The sequence below is a fragment of the Chrysochloris asiatica genome, unplaced genomic scaffold (assembly GCF_000296735.1).
Source record: "Chrysochloris asiatica unplaced genomic scaffold, ChrAsi1.0 scaffold00143, whole genome shotgun sequence".
NCBI lineage: Eukaryota > Metazoa > Chordata > Mammalia > Afrosoricida > Chrysochloridae > Chrysochloris > Chrysochloris asiatica.
In genome coordinates this window covers 5,083,732-5,091,980 of record NW_006408661.1, presented here as the reverse complement: position 1 = coordinate 5,091,980, position 8,249 = coordinate 5,083,732, and the positions used below count along the sequence as shown (strand labels likewise).

Sequence of the window (8,249 nt, the reverse complement as noted above, 5' to 3'; positions counted from 1 at the left end):
ATTCGATTCCGACCCATAGCAACCCTGTGTAGGGTTTCTGAGGAGCAGCTGGTGAGCTTGAACCACTGACCTTGCAGTACAAATGGCTTTGCAGTCTGGCGCATCAACCCACAGTGCCACACCAGGACTATGCACACACACACATACATATATACTTAAGGTTGCTATGGGTGAGAATTGACTAGATGGCATCTAACAACAACAAATATTGAATGGTGTATATATAGATATATAGAGAGAGACAGACAGACTCTTGGTGTGGCACTGTAAGATCAGCATTGGACTGAGAAGATTGACAGTTCAAACCCACCAGCTGCTCCTCAGAAACCCTGTACAGGGTCACTATGAGTCAGAATCAACTCTATGGCACTTAACAGCAACAGTATATATGCACATACATACATTCCCAGAACCCAGTACTTTGTCTAAACCAAAAAGAATTGGCAACGAACACAGTAGAATTTCACTCAGTGATGATGGGAAGAGGAGGATATTTTCTTGGTTTGAGCAGTACCAGTGTCTATGCCAGTTGTACCAAGTCCATGACCTATGGACCTAAGATCTATTGGGAAATATTTATTGGCAAGAAATTATTTTTGGAATTATACAGGAGCATCAGAAAGTTTGTGGAAAATTTAATAGAAAGATAATGAAATTTCTCCATGAACTTTTTTGAAATTCCCTTGTATTAATTTACCAGATTTGGAAAGAAATCAACTTATCCATACTGTCTCTTGCCAGAAAACGCATTTAACATATATATATTTATATATGTATATATATTTGACATGGTGCCTTTTCCCAGTCACTAGATCATATTTGAAGGGTCTTTCCATCCAATATATTAAAAATCTCCTAAATTTACATTTTCCTTGAGACCCATGTTTTTAGGTAAAGGATGTTTTTAAAAGAAGTATCATGTTATAAAATGAACACATGTTAAAGATTTTATTTAGCTCATTAACTAAACGTGTTAACTAGGTAACTAGCTCAAAAAAGAAGTCAAAGCAACACAAATTTTTATGAAATAATGCATGTTGAGAAAAATATGTGCTTGGATACAAAACTGGCTTCTCATTTCACTGACATGCTTATTGTTGTTGTTGTTGTTAGGTGTCATCGAGTCAATACCGACTCATAGTGACCCTATGCCCAACAGAACGAAACACTGAGAACTGTTTTGCATTACTATTGTACAGGGCTGTAAAATAGCTCTCAGAGAATCAGAATACCATGAAGGGTGTGTGCTGGTCTAGAAACAACATAGTTTGCAAATGGAGCATACATTTTCCCCTTACTGCTATTGTTGTTGATTGCTAGCAAGTTGACTTTCTACTCATAGCAACCCGTCGTGACAGAGTTGAATTTTTCCCAGACTAAAATCTTTATAGAAGCAGATTTTTCAGGTCTTTCTCCCATGGATGGGTTCAAACCACCAACATTCTGGTTAGCAGTCGAGCATTTAATTATTGTGATTTGAGTGTTGACCTTAGCAATTGATATAGAACTCATTCTTTTGAGAGCAAGCCTGTTATAGTCTTTTGTCATTGAGACTACTTCTATTATTTCTTGCTATTAGATCACCGGTCTTTTCTAATCTGATTCATATTGCAAACACCTGGTGGGTAATGATTCTTGAATCTCTAGACAAGCCTTGTATGGATTCATGGTTAGCGCCTTCACAGCTGGTTCCAGATGCAGAATGGAGTTGGGGACAGTTCACCTAGTGTTTCCTACTATAGTCTAGCACTCCTCATTGAAACCCTCTGCTGCACACACACGACTCAGCTGCACTGCAGTTTAAAAATAGCAAAAGCTTTAAAAGCATCTTCAGACTCTATTTTTTCCTATAATTGGATTACTTCCTCAGATCCCCCAGATATTAAAGCCCTCTGAGGCTCCATTGGTCTCTGCTGGGAACCTGAAGGGGCCAAAGGGAACACAAATGCTCATGTAATCCAAGGACAAGTTGCAACATCCTGCATAGTCAAGGCACCATGATTTGTCCAAGGCTACCCTTAGGGATTGCACCTCTGCTGAGGACAGCAAGGCAGTTTTTGCTTACTCTGCAATGTCCTCATGGTCATCTGTGACCAGAGGGAGAGAGCCATATAAAGTCTTACTGCACTAAACTGCCAAGGTGAACAAACCTGACCTGGCTCCACCAAACATTTCCATATAACACTATCATTTAGTTACCCAAAACAATACTGTTCCTTATCTAGTTCTTCAGTTTGCTGCAAATGCCCCAGAGCTTAACACTCCCCTGGATTTAACTTACTTCCTCCCTATACCACAGCTTCACCAGGCCCCACAGAACAGGGCCAAGTCGAGTGAAGGTTCCTGTAGGCAGCTCGGCTCCAAAAGTACTGGATAAGGAAGGGGCAGCTTTATGCAGCCAGCTAGAGAAAAGCAGAGGATTAGGGCCAATTGCCATGCCCTCACAAAGAAGGAAATAGAAGAGTGGAAAATGTCTGTTCCACCAAGACACAATAATACAATCCGCTTAAAATGCTCCCCACTTCCTGTACCACTAAGACATAAAAAGGGCTGTCCTTGGCACCATGTCATGCCACAAACACTTCCTAATTAGAAACAAGTTTGAAATGAGAGGAAAAAGTGAATCCTGGAATCAATGAAATATGTGTTGGTAAGTGCTGTTATGTCTGTTCTGACTCAATAGTGACATTATATAGGGTTTCTGAGGTTGTAAATCTTTTTGGGAACAGAAAGCTTCATCTTTCTCCTGTGGAATGGCTGATAATTTTGAACTGCTGACCTTAAGGTTAGCAGCCCAACTCATAACCATTATGCTACCAGAGCTCCTCTTATGAAATATAATAGTAGTAATAATAATAGGTAAAATTTGGAAGTAATTACTATGTGCCTGACACTGTTTAAACTTTTTACTCAAATGGTCTCATTTAATCCTCACAATAACCTTATGCAGGCAAGTGTTACTATCACCCCATTTTACAGAAGGAAATGTAAATATAGTGAGGTCAGTAACTTACCTCAGGTCACATAAGTATGACATAGTGGAGTCATTCAGCCTGAGCATAAGTGTCTACTCTTACATCATTGTAGCTCCTCTGGGAAGTACAGAAATATATTTAGAAGCAAGAGGAGTAAATCAGTCACTATTCTACCACCCAAAGACAGCATCACTAAAGGAAATTTGACACAATTCCTCCAGTGTTTAAAATAATAAAAATTTTCTATGAGACTCTTGATGGTCAATATTATTGAAACAATAACTTTTATAGGACTAAATAGAATTATTAAAGAATACCACTCTGAAATGTCTGCCCAATGTTCTAAAATAGACTTACTCTCGGTCCTTTGGACTCCAAAGTTTTTGTTTTGAGCTTGTTTTGCCCTGTAATGGGTTAAATCAAGTCTCTCCATGTTTTGCCTCATTTTCATCTGGCGCCTAGGAAAGTCAGCCAGGGTATGTTTCTTGTGTCGGTGCCCAGTGCCTCTCTTAGACTGTAACACGATTCTACTGAATTCTTGCAGAAAACGATCCCAGACCCCTTGAGACACCATATGGCAAGCAATCAGATTCATCACAAATGTATGACTCAAATTTCTGGGCAGCTGTATCTTCAGAGGGCAAAGTTCTTACAAGGTTGTAGTACATTTGCAGCTGCTGGTAACTGGATCAAATGGCTTTCTGCAGGTGGGAGAAGGGCCATCAGTTCACCCCAAAGTGTTTGACACTTGAGAATACAAATAAGGCTTAAAGCATGTGCCAGACAAAGTTGAGAAACTTTAATGTTGAAGACCTTTCCTGTACTTACAATATCAGCAGTGTACATTTCCAGAAAGTCCAAACAATGAAAGGCAAATTAGCTAAATTTTACACATATACATTGAAACTAATTTGCTGGGATTTTTTTGTCACTTTAAATCCACACAGAAGTAAATTGATGTGCTGTTTTACTCTGTTAGGACTTCCAAAGACTTCTATATATGATCAGGAAGTTTTATAGAGGAATAAACCTGTAACTAGTACAAATGATCTCACATTGAATGTTGTGGTGGGGAGGAGGACTTAGCTGTATTTTGTGAGAAATAGTAAATATTGATTTTTCTTTGTAAAGATCATGAAAAATCACTTCATGTGCAGATGTAACTCATTGGCAGTGATAACATATTTGAAAAATATTTGTAGAGTAATACTTTTGTTTCTTAAAGTAATAATATATTCTTTGGGTTTTTTTTTTTTTTTTTTGCCATTTTTAGAAGATTTATTTGACAAGTTTCACTTAGCGCAGTACACCTAAAAGGAAATCACAATACAAATTTAAATCAAGGCCTCAGAATTTCATGCAAACACCAAGATCAAAATCCTAAAGTATTGGCATTGCATCTCATTTTCCCAGTTGACTTTAAAAGACTTAAACTTACGTGCCTTACAAGTTATTAAATAAAACTAGAATTAATAAACATACTAAATGTTTCACTTTTAATTGAGTTTTACAAAAATGGCATGTCTTTCAACATGCATTCAGTGTTCAATATAACATAGTATAAAAACAACATTTAACATAACTGAACTGCTTTAATCTAAATATGCTTACTGCTTAAATACGCTTACTGCTTAAAACTAACTGGAGAAAAGCTGAAAATTGTTTAACAGTTATTGTTTGCTCAAACTTTATTGTTATACCTAGATAAATGTTATGTGTTCAAAAACACTAAACATCTTTTTAAAATAATCCTGATTTCCACTTAAGAGTAAGCATGAATCTCACAAGCTTGTATTGCAAAACTGTTAAACTATTGTTTTATTTTTCCTTTTTCTTAAAAAAAAAAAAAATCTTGCCCAAGTGAGTGATCAGACATATTATAGCAAGGAGGGGAGTGATTAACCTTTCAGTCTAGGAATGGAAGTCCCTGGGACCATCAAGGGAGAAGAGTGGAGAGCGGGACCCTACCCAGAGAAGCAGTGATGCCTGAGATGGAAACAGAGACAATAACATTGAGAGATAGAGCGGTTGGGGACTTTAGACACAGAGAGGGAAAGGGTCTGTGTGCTGATGACCGGGGGGCATGCTTGTAGTGTATATCCTTTGGTTGGTTGATGATGCATGGAGGGGATTGTAACCATGGCAATGAAACTATATACGATAGGATGACTGTAAAACGAATGTTCGCCCATGTAAACTATCACATAATTCACAATAAAACATTAAAATAATAAATAATAATAGTTGCTGGAAAAAAAAAAGGAGTCAGTGATCAGGATTCTATTCCCCATCCACCACTCAGACTGGACATGCTAGACATCCCTCCTATTCCATTCACTTCTGCAGATGCACAGCTTCCACTATTGTAGTAGCTGCTGTTCACTGCTCCTTGTTTGACTGAAAATCACAGGAGTTTTCCTGTAAAACTTGGACATATCCACTCATGCTGCTCTGACCACCATAGCCGCCCCCCTAGCCACCACTCAGCTACTGACTAGCTGGGCCACCGTAACTGAACTGGTTTGACAAGCCCATGCCGCCCATCATTTGGCTACCATAAGCACCCCAGCTTGCTCCTGCTGTGGAGTTCAAGAAGAGTTCTACATATCTGTGGTGCATATTTGCTTTGTCTTTTGACATCACTGCCACAGCATCTTCATGAGTAGCAAACTCAACATCTGCTTCACCAGTTACTCTGCCATCAGGACCTATGTCAATGTGCACTCTCACAGGGTTGAGTGGTGAAAAGTTATAAATGTCATTCTCAGTAGCTCTGTAAGGTAATCCCCACATGTGTACACAGTGTCCTGTTGTGCTCTGGAACGTAGAACCACCATCCCCACATCTGTGATCAGACATTCCTGAAAAACAATAATTGAGGTCTCTTCCAAAACTATCTGCTCCAAATCTATAGCCATCATTATAGCCATTATAGTCATCAGAGCCTTCATAGGCACCACGCCTCATCCTTTCAAAGCCAGCTGCCCTGCCAATACTGTTGTACCCTCTGCCAGCCCCAGGTCTGTCATAGGGGCCTGGCCATTGCATCACCATACATTTTCGAGGTGGATCATAGTGAGTTATAACTTCAGCTCAACTGCTCTTAAAGATTTAAGATATACCTGTGTCCTATTCTTTCCATGTGTTTCTTTAGAGCCTTTTCAGCTATACCCTGTGAAGCAAACTGCACAAACGCCTCCCCCTTATTCCTCTCCTAGAAGTCCACTGGCAATGTTGGCACGATTTCCAACCCTAAGAAGAACTGAACAATTTCTTCCTTGCTACATCCAAAGGGGAGTCCTCTAAGCCACACAAAGCCATCATTGGCAGTGTCAGGATTATTTGAAACAGTATGTTTCAACACCCAATCCATTTCAATGTTGTTTGACTTGAATACTTCAACATATCTGTGTCCCATAGTTTCTCTGTCTTTTTTCAGGGCCAATTTGATTTCATCTTCTGATTCACGAACAATAAAAGCCTCACCACTCGGTCTGCTTTCTCTGGTGTAGATAAAGGGTGTAGATAAAACGAATACCTTGAGCCCCGTTTTGAATTTTGCAGTCAGAAAATAAACGCTGCACTTCGTCAGCTGAGCAGGACCAGGGCAAGCCCCGGACCTTCACCACAAATCCCTCTCCGCCTTCAGTACCCAACATGGTCTTTTAGGAGTCCTGGTGTCGAAATAAGACTGTGAAGTGGTGATGAGGACCAGACCTGCACTGCCAACTTCGGTGCTACTAAAACTAAATGGCCAACCGGCGTCTGAGCACATGTTTTTCTTTTAAAAGTTCCATGCAGTTCTCAAATTTGGGAAAAATTGCTCTGATACACTAAAAAAAAGAAAATCTAAAACTACAATCCAATCATGAAGTCTATTTTTACTCACAGCAACCCCTATATTAAAGGAGAATTGCTTAATAGAGGGTTCTTGTCTATAATCTTCATGGAAGCAAATCTCCATCTTCCACGATGATTATGGATGGGTTTGAATTACCAACCTCTAGGTTAATAATCAAGTGCAAACTGTTTGCATCACCCAGGGACCTTAAAACTACAATGATGGTGGTGGGTATGTGCCGTGGAGTAGGTTCCGACTTTTAGTGACAGTATACAGGGTTTCCAAGGCTGTAAATTCTTATGGGAGCAGGAAGTCTCATCTTTCTCCGTGGAACGGCTGGTAGTTTCCAACTGCTGACCTTGAGTTTCACAGCCTGATTCATAACCACTACGCTACCAGAGCTCCTTAAATATTTACCTATAATTTGGAATTATTCCATCTTTGTTTGTTACTTCACTACAAAACTTCTTTCACCCTCTCCCTCAAATGAAATAAAACATCAGGTAAAATAAATAATCTATAGCTTGCTGAGTAGAATCATGAATATGAAGTGTTTTAGTATTTAATTATGCATTAATTGTTTTAATTGTTGAGTAGTAGTGCAAATCAAAAAAAAAAAAAGAAAAGAATAATATATGTGCTTGTGTGTTGTTGTTGTTGTTAAGTCCCATCAAGTCAGTTCTGACTCATAGTAACCCGTATAGATTTCCAAGATTTCCAAAGAGCAGCTGCTGAGTTTGAACTGCTGACTTTGCAGTTCAAACCGAACTACTTGCAGCCCAGTGCTTATCCTACAGCACCACACCAGGACTTCAGCTACATACATGTAAGCTGTTGTTGTTGTTGTTAAGTGCCGTCGAGTCAGTTCCGACCCATAGTGACCCTGTATAGGGTTTCCAAGGAGCGACTGATGTACTTTAACCACCAACTTTTCTGTTCAATTGACTTTGCAGTCTAGCACATTAACCCACAGCTCCACAGCGGGTGCCCTCGAGTGTGTGCTGATTTCTAGTAACCTTATGCGCAGCATAACGAAACTTGCCTCATCCTGTGCCAATCTCCCAATTGTTGCTACACTTGAGCAACAAACTTGGCACTGCTGCTGCTATGCCAATCCATCTCGTTGGGGTTTTTCTCTTCTCAGTTGACCCTCTTCTTTACTGAGCATGAATTATGTCCTTCTTCAGGGACTGGCCTCTCCTGATAATATGTCCGAAGTCTGAGAGAGAAGTCTGGCCCTCCTGGTTTCTAAGGAGCATTCTGGATGTACTTCTTTCAACACAGATTCATATATATCTCTTCTTGGAGTCCTGGTATGGCGATGTGGGTTAATGCACTGGACTGCAAGGTAGGTTTGGACCGCAAAGTCGGAGGTTCAAGCTTACCAGCCCCTCCTTGGAAACTCTGTACAGGATTTCTATGAATCAGAACCA

At 39.7% G+C, this 8,249-nt stretch overlaps 1 pseudogene; it reads right to left on the bottom strand.

Moving 5' to 3' along the window:
• Positions 1 to 5,354: 5,354 nt before the first annotated feature.
• On the bottom strand, positions 5,355 to 6,634 carry LOC102829242 (annotated as a pseudogene).
• Between the last annotated feature and the right edge of the window lie 1,615 nt (positions 6,635 to 8,249).